General features: G+C 45.3%; 1 pseudogene; it reads left to right on the top strand.

Annotated features, from left to right (window-relative positions):
• Positions 1–3,643: 3,643 nt before the first annotated feature.
• On the top strand, positions 3,644–4,783 carry LOC118631518 (annotated as a pseudogene).
• Positions 4,784–16,684: the final 11,901 nt, after the last annotated feature.

Here is a 16,684-nt window from a genome sequence, read left to right as displayed (position 1 = left end):
ATACCTCATCATCACATACATGAGGTATCTTATGCTGCCATACCTCATCACTACACACACAAGGTATTTCATGCTACCACACCTCATCAGCACACACACGAGGTATTTCATGCTGCCATACCTCATCATCACGCACGAGGTATTTCATGCTGCCATACCTCATCAGCACACACACGAGGTATTTCATGCTGCCATACCTCATCAGTACACATATGATGCATTTCATGCTGCCATACCTCATCAGCACACACACAAGGTATTTCGCTGCCATACCTCATCAGTACACATATGATGCATTTCATGCTGCCATACCTCATCAGCACACACGAGGTATTTCATGCTGCCATACCTCACATATAATGTTTAGCAGTGGCACTAGATCGAAAATGTATTCACATATTCATTTGTAGAATGATTTTGATGATTAACATTTTACTTTGTAGGTATATACTCATTAATGTAATCAATGCCCTTTTTTTGCACATTTAGATTATTTCCAGTTTTTCATTATTTTAAACCATAATGTGATAATTATGCTTGTAGAAACATTACTTCCTTATCATAAATCCATAGACATGAAGTTGCAGGGTAAATCAATATATTTTAAGATGATTGGTACATGTCACCTCATTGTCATCCTGAAACGTACCCATTTCACTAGCACCTGTTGGAGGAATGAGTGCCAGTTGTGGGGGAGGGGAAATGTTCCTTTTCCTTCCTCTGGTTCTTTTGGCCAAATGACCACATCAACAGGAGGCAGATTGACAAGAAAACATCAAATTTAATATCGTGCACACAGGAACTCCACATACGTGAGAGTCAGAGAGCCCGCATGCAGGAGAGGTTCAGAGGGAGAAAGGGGGACTGAGGTGTGTAAGACCCCCTGAGCTAGGGATGAGGCAGTGCCCCTGTGGGGCTTCAAAGGGTCCTCACGGGATGATCAGAGGAGTAGATGTTCAGTAAGTAAAAGTTCGCCCTGCCATACAGGTGGATGAAAAGGTTAGGGAAAAGGCCTTCAATTAAAATTCTTCTAGGTAATTAAGAGGGGAAGGGGTGGGAACAGAAGTTTATTCTGAGCCTGAAGCTAAAATTACCTTTGGCTCAAAGTCATCATTTCACCAAGGTACATCCTGTGGTGGCTGGTTATGGACCCCCACACAAACTTCTGTACCCTTGACACTGTCATATTCTTCTTCTTATTTTTTAATCCTCACCGGAGGATACTTTTCCATTTTTTTGTTCAGATAGAGTGGGAGGGAGAGGGAGGGAGAGAGAGGAAGAGAGAGAAACATTGATGTGAAAGGGACACATCGAGTGGCCCCCTCCCGCACAACCCAACCAGGGCCGGGGACAAACTGCAACCAAGGTACGTGCCCTTAGCGGGAACCGAACCCGGGTCTCTCAGGACCACAGGCCGACGCTCTAACCGCTGAGCCAAACCGGCCAGGGTTGAGTCGTGCGGGTGGCAGCTACTTGATGTGTCCCTTTCACATTGATGTTTCTCTCTTTCTCTCTCTCCCTCCCACTCTATCTGAACAAAACAAAATATCCAAAAATGTCCTCGGGTGAGGATAAAAAAAAAAAAAGAAAATGTTAGTCAATGTATTGTGTTTGAAAATGGTAGCTCAGTAAATTACTTTTATAATTTTCTTCTGTTGTTTTTAAATAAATAGTAAAACTAAACATTTTTTGTATTTTATTTATCCTTTGCCCTTTTTTCTTCTCTGAGAATTGCTCATTTATGTCCTATGTCTATTTTTGTACTGATAAGTTTCTCCTTTCCTTCCTTATTAATTTGAATAATGGCCACTTTTCACACAGATATACTAGATATTCCCTAGTATATTATTTATCTTTTATTTCGTGTGTGAGCATGTTTAATTCACAAAGGTTTTTAACATTTACATTGTGAATATTAATCTTTTCTATAATATTTTTCATCCTTGATGTTTTATTTAGAATTGGTTTCCTGACCCACAGACTAACTAGACAGATCTTTTATATTTTTATTTTGGACATTTATTTTATTTTGGTTTATACTTTGAAGTAAGGATCTGACTTTATTCTTTTTCCAAATAGCTAAATAATTTCCCCAAGATCACTTATTGAATAATCTACTTTTATCGTCTACTGAATACTTATGAATCCTCAGGTCTGTTTCTAATGGACCTTTGTTTTTAATGAAGAAACAAAGCCAGGAAGAGAAGCCTTTGGGACGTGCCAAAGCTTGCACGCCTGGTTTTAAAAATGTCCCAATAATATGATTATACATAAATTACAAATACATTTCAAATCTTCTGGCCCAGCCAGTGTGAACGTATAAACGTCGTCCCATAAACTGAGAGGCCTGGTTGGATTCCTGGTCAGGGCACATGTCCAGGTTGTGGGCTTGATCGCCAGTAGGGAGCATGCAAGAGGCAGCCGATGGATGTTTCTCTTTCACATTGATATTTCTGATTCTCTCTACATAATCAATAAAAACATATTTTTAAAAATTATTTTTCTGTACTAGTCCACACTACCTTTTCTCATAAATAATATATTATTAAGAAAGATCTTCTAGTCCTGGCTGGTTTGGCTCAGAGGTTAGAGCGTCGACCCTCAGACCAAGGAGTCCCGGGTTCAGTTCCCTCTAAGGGCATATACCTTGTTGTGGTTTGTCCTAGGGCCCCGGATGGGGTTGTGTGGGTGGTAACCACTCCATTTGTCTCTCTCGCGTTGATGTTTTTCGCTCTCTCTCTTCTTCTCTGCCTCTCTCCCTCCTCTATCTGAAGGTAAATGCAGGAATGTCCTCGGTTGAGGATGAAAATTAAATAAATAAATACATGAATAAATAAATAAAAGAAAGATCTTCTAGTCCTGCCAGTGTGGCTCAGTGGTTGAGCATCGATCCATGCACCAAGAGGTCGCCGGTTGGATTCCTGATCAGGACACATGCCCAGGTTGTGGGCCCAATCCCCAGTGGGGGACGTGCAGGAGGCAGCCAGTTGATGTTCTCTCTCATCGATGTTTCTATCTCTCTCTCCCTCTGACTTCCTCTGTCTCTAAAATCAATAAAGAAAAGAAAGAAAAAAATCTTCTAGTCGAATCAATTTGCATTTGGTTGCAAATGCATAGACGAAACAGATTAAAGCTAGAACCATTATTGGGACTTTTTCCTCCAACTAAAAATTGGGGGGAAGTTATCCCTTCTTCTTTCGGTTAGGAGCGGTACTAGACTATCTAGTAACTGAGAAACTTTATTTTAGTGACCCTCAGAGGAGATTCCATATCCTCTTTTGAGGTAACCTATTCTGATATTTAATAACTTTCATTAATATAAAAATCTCATTCGGCAATTTAAGCTATTTATTTTCTTTTTTTTTAAACCTTATTTACTTAATGGTGACTTTCTCAGGCTATTGTCCCTCAGACTTCTCTATATTGAACAATCCCAACCCTATATGCAGACCGAGTCAGGTTAACTTCTCTGATATCTATTTGATGTTCAAGAACATTTAAGCAACTAGTGACACCAGCTGAGGACCAAGCGCACACAGAAGTGTTTACACATGAATACTCCCTCATTTAAAAAATACTTAAGATTGATGCCAGTCCATGTGGTCCGGTCGCTGGGGTTCAGTCCGTGGCGCCTGTGGCCCCCATGGCCAGGAAGGCAGAGGCCCCGGCCCTGGTGCCTGTGGGGACCCGGCTGGAGCAGGACAGGAGGCCAGGAGCCGCTGGCAGGGCGCGGGCGGGGTCCGGGAGGACACCGGGCAGCCAGCTAAAAAGCTCAAGGGCAGCGCGTGGGGGGCGGGGGGCTGCCCAGGGAGCTGCCTAAGCGCTGATGGTGTTGCTCGCGGCCTATCTGGGGAAGGGCCACCACGGCCTGCGAGGGATGTTGGTTCCTCATGATGCAAGACCATGACGATGGTCAGGTGTTGGCCCTGGTCCAGTCGGGCTGTATTCCTGAGAACCTCGGCGGGGACTTGAGGAAGATGTCCTTCCAGCAGTGTGCCCGCACAGACAAGGGTGGTCTGCCCCTGGCCAGGCGGTGTCCCTGATTGGCGACATTTTAGGAAAGATCACCAGTCACCTTCCTCTCCCATTCGGATAGTGGGGCTGAAGTGTGTCACGGGCGGCTTTAGCTCCAAGAACCGGTGTGACGCCGGGACCCATGTCCACATGCTGCCCACGACGAGGACCGCAGCGTGCAGGCCGAGCCGCAGCGGCTGGGCGCCGACACGCTGCAGCGGTGAGCCCGCCGCTGGCCTGCTAGAGGGCACCCACAGCTTGCACAGCTCCCCCTCGCGCTCCCCTCTGGACGTGTTCTGCCAAGAGCCCTTTGAGCGGGCTGGCGTGGAGTCGGCGGTCATCCAGGTGAAGAGGCAGAGCTTCACGACACACCAAGTCCAGGAGATGGTGGGCCTGGTGGTGGCCATGGTCAAGGGCTGTGCGCCCGGGGACGTGCTGCAGCGAAGCTGGGGTGAGGCCAAGGCGGACGGGCCAAGGCGCCGGGGCCCGGCCTTGTCCTGGAGCACGGGCACTTCGAGACATGCCGCCGGAGCTTCGGCTGCATGAGTCGCTGGACCGGGCGCAGGAGGAGGCGGAGGCCGCGGCCTTCAAGGAGCAGCCCGTCTACCCCACGATCATCAGCATCGGGTGCCACGAGAGGTCCATGGCCCAGTGGCTGAGCACGCTGCCCGCGCATGACTTCAGTGCTACTGCCCAGGCAGCAGCCAGCCCTGGTGCCAAGGACCCCAGTCCCCAGGAAGGCAGTGAAGGGGACGGGGACAGCGACTGAGGTGGGCTGCCCACGAGACACGTGCGCCGGGCAGGAGCTGCCCTGCTGCTGTGGGCTGCATCCCTCGCCGAGGCGGGAGCCGAGCTGTGGCCTCCTGACCTCAGGACCTTGAGACCCGCCCCGGTCTCAGTTTTCCTCATGACAACCTGCGGCAAATCTGTTCCAGCTCAGCATGAACTCTGTACACCTTAGCGGGTGAAGACACTATTTTTTTTTAAAGAAGTGATTTTCTTATTAACTAAAAACTTTGCCTAGTCAAAAAAAAAAAAAAGATTGATGCCAGATTTCCATTTTAATTTTGGAAAAATGTCATTTATTTTGCCTAAACTGTAATGCACTGAATTCACTTTTCATCTTAGTGAAAATTTTGAGCAAAGCACAAGAGGAACCCTCACAGCAGAGGGGCCAGGGTTGGCTGTGGGGAGGCAGAGGGCTGCAAGACCTGCTTTGCTGTGACCATGAGCTTCCAGCGCTCTCTGTCCCCGCGCACGGAACTGCTCTGAGCTGGCCTTCTGAGGAAGGGACGAAGGGCAAACAGACGGCACATCCATGTTAATAGACAGGATAGATCCATAAGTAATGAATTACAGCTGGAGAGCAAGGTGCTTTGGTGGCGGGAGTGGAAAATGACATGGGCAGAATTCGTGAATTCTGACTTGAATCTGTTGTGAAGGCATAGACTCAGTAGGGTGTGAAACCAGGGACCTCAAAGAAATCACAGGGCACAAAGGTCAGTCACTTAGCCACTCTAGAGTGTACCTCACCCATGGCCCAGCTGTCTCCCCAGCATCTCTGAGAAATTATTTCACTCCTTAGGCCCCTTCTCCTGTCCCTTGTCCCTTTAGCTGCCTTCCTCATTCCTACTGATAGAAGTGTCAGGTGTGTAGCCCAGAGACTCTCTATGTGCAGCCAACTCCTGTTGGGAGGAGGCAGGGGGGTGGGGGGGCTCTTGGCCAGAATAAGATGATGGCTGGGGCAACAGAACCAGGGAGTTTAATAATTTTAGACTCAGTGTTCTGTGAAAACTAGCTGAGTGACAGCAGAGAAGTCCTGCTTCCTCTTTTATCCCTAAAGCAGATTCACTTGGAGATCTCCCCAACTACCACCCACTCCCTAAGAGGTAGGTCTGGAACCAGGACACACTCAAACTACCTAGTTTAAAAACTGTCCAGAGGAATAATGCTACATCCACAGTATGAACCAGTCAGATCTCCAAGATGGCAAACTCCTGAAGTCCAGGGTGTTCGCCAGATGCATTGATCCTTGGCAAGGTAGCACGTTGGCACTTCTTTAAACTAATATTCTAAAAATGCTCTAGACTTTTCAGGTCGGTGTTTGAGGGAGATGCCAGATGCTGAGGTGATGGGCAGGAGAAGGACATGGGCAGCAGGATGCAGCATCTCCTCTACTGACCAGGCAGTTCTACCCTGGCCGCACCTCACTAGGAAAACAAGAGTAATTAACTGCACTTGTCTTCCTTAGAAGGTAGTTAGTTGGCCAACTATTCAAGGATGCCTCTTAAAGATTCCAATCCCCAGAGCAAGTGGCTATATAAGAACTTTATGCCTTTGAAACACATGCAGTACTTTCCCTGAGAGGATAGGGTTTTGTAGAGTACACTTTCCGTAGTCTTATTACATTTCCAGTGTTGTTTTCTTAATTTTTTTTATTTTTTAATCCTCACCTGAGGACATTTTTCCATTTTTTGTTCAGGTAGAGTGGGAGGGAGAGAGAGGGGGAGAGAGAGAGAGAAACATCGACGTGAAAGGGACACATCGAGTGGCTGCCACCCACACGACCAACCAGGGCTGGGGACAAACTGCAACCGAGGTACATGCCCTTAGCGGGAACTGAACCCGGGTCTCTCGGGACCACAGGCCAATGCTCTAATCACTGAACCAAACTGGCCAGGGCCCAGTGTTGTTTTCTTACACACACACTGGCACTTGGAAATTGCTCTGCTGACCCATCATGTCTTGATGTAATTCTGCACAGGCAGAACTTCATACGGGTCACTTACTGACCTATTGCTTGCTGAGTTAGCTCAATGCAAAAGAATGCAATACTAGGATAACTTATCCCGTACCCAATGCAGAGCAGGTTACAGATGCTCTATACCAGGTTTTGTTCTTGGACTGTATCAGACAGGCAGGAAGTCTTTTTAGCAGGTGGCTTAGGCTCTCAGAGATTGTTTTCTTTTAGGAAACAATCTCACATCATCAACAAGCTTGAGGCCCCAGAAAAGGCCTTTGTTAATCTAACTCGGGAACTTGGTGTTTGTTCAGCTGCCCTGACCTTTCATGGAGTAAGTGAGTCAGTGGGGAAGGAAAAGGCAGTGGTCCAGGGTCCTTGGAGGGATAAGCAGCCTCTGGACAGAACCAAGAAAAGAACAATGGATGTCTGAGGTTTCATGTCTCTTCCTGATGAACCCACTTGATAGTAGTGATCATGAAAGAGTCATCCACTCAGCAATTCGTTGCCAAGTTCTGCAAGAAAATAAGGATGTTTTGTGGGCCTTGTTTCATTAAGCAAAGGATTCGATATTTAACCTAGCCGGATCTCCAAGTTCACCTGAAGGAAATATTACTGGAAAGGGAACCTGGCTTTTAGCAGGTCTGCCTCGGGCTGGCTAGTGGTGTGTGGGTTCTTGACTTTCTGCAGGAATGATTTCACAACACAAATCCAAGTGATTTTGAAAGTACATTTACTAAAGGTAGGGAGAGTTAAATAAAGAAAGGCTTAGGATAGAAGAAGCAACAGGAGAGCCTAGGTAGGGCTGCCTTGGCTCTCTGGAAATATAGGAACAAAATGAGCCTAGGCGGGCTGCTTCAGCTCACTGAAAAGTCAGAGGATAGAAGCAACAAGGAGAGCCTAGAAGGGGCTGCTTTGGCTCACTGAAAAGTCAGAGGATTGAAGAAGCAACAGGAGAGAGACTAGGCGGGGTTGCTTTGGCTCACTGAAAAGTCAGAGGATAGAAGAAGCCACAGGAGAGAGCCTAGGCGGGGCTGCTTTGGCTCACTGAAAAGTCAGAGGATAGAAGCCACAGGAGAGAGGCTAGGAGGGGCTGCTTTGGCTCTCTAGAAATGTAATAGGAAAGAAGTAAGCCTAGGCGGGGCTGCTCTAGCTCACTGGAGAGTCAGAGAAAAGGAGGCCTTGTGGACAGGTTCAGGGGGTTAGCCCAGGACAAGCTACTGCTGCTGCTGCCCAGTGCTCCCTTGGTTGCAAGTCTTGTGGGCTCCCTTCGAGTTTGAGATGCATGCCTGTGGGGGAAGAAGAGGGGAAAGGGAAAGGTGTGGCATGCTCCCAGGAGGGAGAACACATGCTGGGTCCTTTGTTTTGATGGTTTTTAAAGGCTGGGAGTTTAGGGAGATCTCAATAGACTATTCAGATTTTCCAGGTGTGCCCTTTTAGGCTCGTGGTCTCCCCTGATTGGTCATCACCAGGCAGGAATCCATTAGCCATTGCAGCAGGTCCTAGTGTCACCCACCTGGTTTTGCTGCTTCTCTGGGTCTGGAGCTGAAATACAGCTGAGGACTAGATGTTATCTCTAGGGAGGTGACCTTCTGTATCTGGCTGTAAATTGCTCAGCCAGTTTGTTTAGCTCTCTGTCTCTGTTTCCCCATTTTATTTGCCAAGGAATTTTCCTAGTGTTACTATCCTGTCTTAGAAAGACACCCTCATGGATGTCAAAGCATATACTTATCCTGGGGGCTGTGTGGATCGTTTTCTGGGCTTCACAGTTCAGACCTTAAAAACATTTTAAATAAGCCAACTCTTTAAGAGCAGGTCAAAATTACTTCAGTAGGTCAAGAATTCCTAGGTCAGGCAAGTCAGTTAGGGGTTTTGAACTGAGTATCAGCAGGGTGAATTCAGCCAGTGATTGATTGGTTTGGCTTGCAGGGTGCTTTAATTTTTCTAAATATTTGCAACCCCAGCACAAAGCGGTAATACTCTTGCCAAGGTTTAGGATTTGGGTTGAGGCCCACAAATGTTTCCTGAGCACATGATGGGCAGGCTTTCTGATGGACGGGTTTTCATGCTAAGCCCAGTGGCCTTAAAAGAAATCGCAGAGCTAAACAGCCAAGGGCCCCAGCTTCTGAGCGTTTGAGCCTCTCCCCTCCTGAGTGTGGCTCAGAGCAAGATTAGGAGAATCTCAGTGTTGGCAACAGATAAAGGGATCTATGGAGCAAGAGCAGCTGAGGCCTCGCGGAAATTTACATAAGCCTGCTGGAAGTAGGGGCTGGGGCGCAGAGGCCCAGAAGGGACGGACAGGAGGAAACTAGACCGAATGAAAACATCTGTAATGAGCTGTGAGGGCAAGTGAACCGCAGAGGATGGAGCAGGCACCTCGCCACCTTCAGAACAATCAGGCAGCTGCCAAAGCAAACCTCCCTCCAGTTGGGATTTCTTTTACTGTCATTCTTCCCTTCCCAGGGCTGCCGAGCCTTTGAAGTAATGCTCAGTGTGAAAAGCACAGAAGAGGCCCTTTGAAAAAGCCTTAGGGAAAATAGTTGAACTCCACAGGGAGCGTTTGAGAAGTGACTAAGATGAGGAAGCCGGGAAGATTGTGGGGAGACCGGATGGAAACGAGGCCGAGGCCGGGTGGCCTCAAAACTTAAATGCAGGGCCTTCTGCAAGTGTTACAAGCCGCAGAGCCCAGCCCACCTGGCCAGAGGCAGCACTGCGCATGCGTCCTACTTCTCGCCAGCCTCTCCCTGCGCTGCAGAGGAGCGAGTAGTTACAAAGACCCTGATCGCTGTGCCCAAACCCCCAAAGGATCCTGTAGAAAAAGAGCCTTTGTTGATCCGTGTTTCATGAATGAGAAGTAATTAGTTGACCTTTTAACAATTTATGTTTATTTTAAAAAATGAAAAAGAAAAGGTAATGGGAAAGAAAGCAAAATCCAGTGAATACGGTGTAGGTGGCAGACTAGTAATGTGGTCTCCAGGGTTAGTTTCTCCACCCTTCTCCCTTCAGACTCAGAGGCATGGGGCTTGCGTTTTTCCCACTGGGGACTTCTAAGAAGCAGGAAAGGGAAGCAAAGAGAAAAGCAACCTTCGTTTTTTAGGGCAAACACTGAGGGCTCTAGCATAAGAGGGGAGAGATTTACAAAGATGAGGAAAATGATCAAATGTAGCATGAAGTCCCTGTACTGTGCCTCTACACTCAGAAATAAATCCTGGGCAGAGGGTGATATGACCACCTGTCCCATGAAGCTTGAGGTGGGGTAGGGGCTCAAGAGTAGAGAAAACTGCTGTCCTGCCCTTCATCGGGAGTTTTCTTTTTTTTTTTTTTTATCCTCACCCGAGGACATTTTTCCATTTTTTGCTCAGGTAGAGTGGGAGGGAGAGAGAGGAACAGAGAGAGAGAGAAACATCGATGTGAAAGGGACACATCGAGTGGCTGCCACCCATACAACAGACCAGGGCCGGGGACAAACTGCAACCGAGGTACGTGCCCTTAGCGGGAACCGAACCCGGGTCTCTCAGGACCACAGGCCGACGCTCTAACCGCTGAGCCAAACCGGCCGGGGCCATCGGGAGTTTTCAGTTCTAGAGAGAGAAGGCCGACAGGACACTGGCATGGAGGGTCTAAGCAGGAGAGCATCACAGACGCTCCGAGTTTCTGATGACTTCCTAGTGGCCTGAAAGGGGATCCAGAAGATTTTTCAGGCAAGGAAGTTAACCCAGAGAGAAAGAGGGGGCGCAGATCTGCTTCAGTCCAAGTGAAGGACCAAGCAATGGAAGACCTGGGGGAGGGGGCCCATGCCGGTGACGGGAGAGGTCCCTGTTGCAGTCTTAGAGGTGTCATCAGCCCCAAGGTGCTGGGTGGGAGCCGGATGGGCACCCATATGGAATTGGGCTCTCACACTTCCAGGAGCAAGTCCTGTGGTGCTGTGCCTAGAATGATGCTGGCCCAGGTTACCCGAGGTGGGAGGTGGGGCTGCCACGGATGGAGACCAGAGCGGACCACTTTCCTCTCCTAATGATGGCCCCCTCCAGTATTTTGTATAAGTGCCAGGAGTTTAGGATAAGGATCAGAAAGAGGGGAAGGTAGAAAAACCCAGTGACAACGAGAGCTGGCTCAGCTTTGGGAACTAACACACTTTGGGGCCCCGGGGAAAAGGGAGGAAGTACTTAAGAGAAAAGACAAATGAAGTTGTCAGAGCCTTCCTATTAGACAGCTCTAATGCAGTAGATTCTTGGATAATGAAGTATCATTTGGAACTTGTGGTGAGGGCCCATTTTCTTGCTTCTCTTCAGATTCATGGATACAAATGTTTTGACTGAGTAGCAGTGTTTACGACAGTGGCAGAGGAGTACCACGGATCATGTTGCAATATTAGACAGGTCCTATTACACGTGAATCTGTAGTATATTGTTCTGGATCAGTGGTTCTGGGTCCCCTGAAGACCCAGAGACCCTTTCAGGTCCAACTATTGTTTTCTTTTTTTCTAATCCTCACCTAATAGGTCCCCCCTCCCCCCATTTATCTTCAGATAGTGGGAAGGAGAGAGAGAAACATCGATGCGAGAGAGACACATTGACTAATTGCCTCCTGTACAACCTGACCAGGGCCGGGGACCAAACTGCAACCGAGGTACGTGCCCTTGACCAAAATCAAACCTGTGACTCTTTGGTCTGCAGGCTGATGCTGTAACCGCTCAGCCAAACACGCTAGGGCCAAACTATTGTTTCCTTAATAATGCTAAGAATTATTTGCCTTTTTTATTCTCATGCTTTCACACAAGTATATAGTGGAATTTTCTAGAGGTTGCAAGACATGTAATGCCATCATTGCTCTAAGAGTGGAAGGAATCTTTGTTTATATGCTCTTGTGTTTTAAAAACTTCCCAGGATTAATTCCAACATGTGAATATTGATAGACGTGTGAGCAAAAAAGTGACGTAAACTACACCTGGCAAGCTCAGGGGAGGCCTACAGGCGAGCCTTAGGAACGAACTCAGAGACCAAAAGTAACCATGTAGTGAAACAGGACAACGAATGGGTCCGGGTGGCCTGTCACTACCTGAGCCAGGTAAGCAGAGACCAGGTAGAATCGTATATGAGCATTTATTCCAATATTGCCGGCAATATAGGAGAGTAGCAGGTCATCTGCTCTGATCCCCCTTGATAGCCGGTCCTTATATTGGGTAGCTATGTGGGGAAGGGCAGGTAGGCAAAAAGGAATAACAAGGGGAAAACTGGTTACAGATGACAGGTATGGGGAAGTTAAAGGAGTAACAATGGGTAAACGGGTTATAGAATAATGGGCATGGGGAAGTGATGTGGGCTGGAGAATGTGGGCTGGGGGCCATGAAGGGTTGTCTGCAGTGCACCAGCTCCAGAGCTCCAAGGTTGTTAGTCTCTCCATGATGGTGAGCAGCTTTCCCTTGTTCTTAGATAAGGAGACTGTACAGCATTCCCGAGGTCGACTCCCAGGGCACACAACTCTCAGCCAGGTCAGAATGGCTTTTCTTTTCTTTTCTTTTTTTTTTTCAGAATGGCTTTTCTTGAATCAGAACAAAGCAATCACGATGAACAGCACAAGGATGTTCAACGTTTCTTATAACTCTGGCTAGTACCCCACTTTGATTAGTTCTCTATTATTCTATTATTCTCTCCTGCCTCTTTCAGTAGGATGGTCTGAACATAAAAATTTATAACTAAAAGCAGGTCGTGGCAATAGTCAGATCCTAGGCCTGTAGCTTCCTTGACAAAGGTCAGTCTGTACCTTAAGTAAGACTGTCTATTGTCTTCGCATCTAAGATAACATACCTTTGACGTTAGAGTAACCTCCTTTTCCAGACCCTCAGGGACAACCTCCAGCACCAGATCACTGTTATCTTGTTCCCTGCATACCATTTCTAAGAAGTATGTCTCTCCGTTTTACTTTTTTGTTGTTGTTAATCCTTACCTGAGGATATTTTTCCATTGCGTTTTAGATAGAGTGGAATAGAGGGAGAGAGGGAGGGGGAAAGAAAGAGAGAGAGGGAAAGAAAGAGAAACATTGATGTGAGAGAGGCACATCCATTGGTTGCCTCCTGCATGACCCAGACCAGGGGACCAGGAATCAAACCTGCAACCCAGGTATGTGCCCTTGACCAAGAACCAAACGCAAGACCCTTTGGTCCACAGGCTGACACTCTAACCCCAAACTGGCCAGGGCGCATTTTACTTTTTATCCAATTCCAGAGATCCTCCACCTTTGATTTCTCCTGCCCACTGTTGTTGCACGAGAGAACTGCGAGTCGCCAGAGCCAAATAGAGCAAAGCCGGCCGATGACTTGATCCCGAGTTCTCGGAGACCAGCCCTGGGGCCTCCAAATGTTGTGGCACGACAGAGTCAAAGAAAGACCACTAGAGAATTGAAGTCCAAATAAGAGCTGTTTATTAGCTGGCCTGCGTCTGATTTCTGAACACCCCTGTGACAGAGTCTTCGGAGATCAGCCCCGATATGCTTTATTACATGCCTTTTATACCTTACAGAAAATAGGATCTTCTTGATATAATAATGCCCAGGGCCACAGCAATGCTGTATAGAATTAGTTTGCCTTGCGGATAACAGGAACACCCAGGTATTTCAGGTATGTCAAGGTACATTGGGTCACACTTAGCCCCGAGCTGCACAAACACAATGCAAGCCTGATTCCTTGAGATTGTGGGGGAGGTCGAGCCTCTAACTCAAGACCTCCAGGCTCCATGGACTCTGTCAGACGCCAGGGAGTATTCCAGTTTACTGAGGTCATTTTGACTAAACAGGTTCAGATAGAGGGCACACAGTGACTTTCCCAATCATTAATTATGGAGCAGCACAATAATTTACCAATCATTAAATATAGGGTTATAAATGTGCCAGCACACTACCACCAATGGATTTTATGTAACCCCCATATGGCTCCTCCTTTTAGTCTAAAGTATAAAATAAGCTGTAAAACTGCCATTCTCTGGAGCATTTTATCAGTCCACTGATATTTTGTTTTGTGGCAATTGTTATCAATTTGACCCAAATAACCTCATAAAAATTCTCTACAGGTTTGAACATTTCTTAATTCACCAGAAGGAAGCCACATAAACAAAGGCTTTTTGGGGTCTGCAATAATTTTTAGTTGCTTAAAGGAGACTTGAGACCAAATTTTAAGAACCCCTGATCTAGGTATAACAAGGACAAAAATAAGATGCCAATAAAAAACTTGATGAACATTTAGCACTAGAATTGCAAATGGTTTTCTTTTCTTTCTTTCTTTCTTTCTTTCTTTCTTTCTTTCTTTCTTTCTTTCTCTCTCTCTCTCTCTCTCTCTCTCTCTCTCTCTCTCTCTCTCTCTTTCTTTCTCCTCACGAGGGAACATTTTTACATTTATCTTCAGATAGAGTGGGAGGGAGAAAGAGAAACATCAATGTGAGAGAGACACATTGAGTGGTTGCCACGCACACGATCCCAACCAGGGCCAGGGACAAACTGCAACCACAGTACGTGCTCTTAGCGGGAATGGAACTCGGGACTCTCTGGTCCGCGGGCCGACACTCTAAACCACTGAGTCAAACCGGCCAGGGCGCAAATGGTTTTATTTTCATAAAAATATTCAATGTGATTGAATTATTTACAAAAAAGTTTCAAAATTTAGTTTTATTTAAATAAATTGTATTTTGCCCTGGCCAGTGTAGCTTGGTGGTTAGAGCATTGGCCCTCACACCAAAGGGTCTCAGGTTTGATTTCTGGTCAAGGGTATGTACCTAGGTTGCAAGTTCAATCCTGGTCAGGGAGCATGAGGGAGGCAACCAATTACAACAGTGTTTCTCTCTCCCTTCCATTCTCTAAAAATCAATCAATGGAAAAAAATGTCCTCAGGTGTGGATTAACAGATAAATAAATAGTCTTTTAAAGACTGTTAGTCATTTCTTATAATTTGTATTTGCCTTTTAATTTTTTTCTTTATTGATTTTAGAGAGAGAGGACGGGAGAAGGAGAGAGAGATACAAACATCGATAAGAGAGAGCATTGATTGGCCGCCTCCTGCATGCCCCCCACTGGGGATTGGGCCCACAAGCCGGGCATGTGCCCTGACCTGGAATCGAACTGGCGACCTCTTGGTGCATGGGTTGATGCTCAACCACTGAGCCACATCAGCTGGGCTGCCTTTTAATTTAATATCTCCTTTTAAATATCTGAGAAGTAACTTTAAAAAATTATAATTTACTCTATAAAATCAATAAAGAAAAATAAATTTAAAAATTGTTGCTCAGTCATAAACATAAAAAAATAAATAAAAATTATAATTCAGCCCTGGTTGGTTTTTCTCAGTGGTAGAGCATCAGCCTGCACTCTGAAGGGTCTTGGGTTTGATTCCCAGTAAAGGGCACATACCTGGGTTGCAAGTTCTATCCCCGGTCCTGGTCAGGGTTGTATAGGAGGCAACCAATCAATGTGTCTCTCTCACATCAATATTTCTCTGTCTCTGTCTCTCTCTCTCCCTCCTTCCCTTTCACTAGAAAAAAAGTATAATTAAAATTTTAATATTAATATATGTATTAACTAAAATTATTTAAAATTTAAAAATCAATATTTCCATTAATGTACCTTTAAATTTAAAATGTATGCGAATTATGTATACTTTGAATAACATTGCATTTTAATTTTAATCCATCAGGTATTTACTGTCAATAGAACATAATGGGTAAAAATCTTTATTGTAACAAGATTAAGGTGGTCACCATCATAAAAATAAGCATGAATTGAAGGCAAGAAAATTACATTTTATGAAAGAAATATGATTTATCAATTCATGTATTTATATTTTATTACTCATACAAACATGGCAATAATATTTAAATTCAGCTGTTGCTATTTCACACTTTCATATACACAAAAAAGCCATAATTTTACATCAAAATTTTAATTTTGTCATTATGAAGCTATATTTTGTATATGAAGGAATACATATGAAAAGGATATTCTGTTTAACGTATGAGATGAGCCCTTTTATTTAAATTAAACAATAAATAAATAGCCCAGCTAGTGTGGCTTGGTGGATTGAGTGTTATTTCGTGGATTGAGAGGTCTGGGTTCGATTCCTGGGGGTGTGCAGGAGGCAGCCGATTGATGTTTCTCTCTCACATCAAAGTTTCTATCTCCCTTTCTCTTTCTCTCTCTAAAAAATCAATTAAAATTTTTTAAAATTGATTTTTAGAGGGAGAAAGGGGGTGGGGTGGGGACATCAATGTGACTCTTAGAGTGACTTTAGCCTTTAGCTTACTTTAAAGCTTCAGCACTAGTTTGCAAAGTATGGTTTTTCTTTTCCTGACATGCAAAATACTGTGTGTTTATTATAGAAAAATTAAAACCTAGGAAATACAGGGGGAAAAATGGCCCATAATCCTATCACATTTTCTTGAATGTTTTCTCCCTCTTCCCCCGACATCACAATTTTGTCAACCTTCAGTATGTGACCTTTCAGACATAAGACTTCTTTGCATATTAAAGTTAAAGATAAGACTGTAGTTTTTTGTTCTACTGTATCACTGTCATCATCATTATGACCCTAGAAGCTTTGTAATCATTTTTATTGGTTGTTTTTCCTGTTACGTTCTTAGAAAGGCCATCTGCACGTCCAAGGATAGATTCCAACTCTATATTCTTTTGATAATTTTATGTGCCCTGAATGGGAATCGAACTGGCAACATTTCAGTGTACAGGACAATGCTCAATCAACTGAGCCACTCTGGCCAGGCCCACAGATATTTTTGAAAACAAGTCACAGACAGGAGAATATACTTAAAACTTATAAAATTCAAATATAAAATATAGGATGACCATATATGGCAATCATACAAATTAGTAGGAAAAAAAATCAAAACAATACAAATGACCAATTATAAAAATGAGTAAAGGTAATTCACAGAG

Source organism: Molossus molossus, unplaced genomic scaffold (genome assembly GCF_014108415.1).
Source record: "Molossus molossus isolate mMolMol1 unplaced genomic scaffold, mMolMol1.p scaffold_m16_p_1, whole genome shotgun sequence".
Taxonomy (NCBI): Eukaryota; Metazoa; Chordata; class Mammalia; order Chiroptera; family Molossidae; genus Molossus; species Molossus molossus.
Note: the sequence above shows the minus strand (reverse complement) of the source record. Positions and strands in the feature narration are given on the sequence as shown.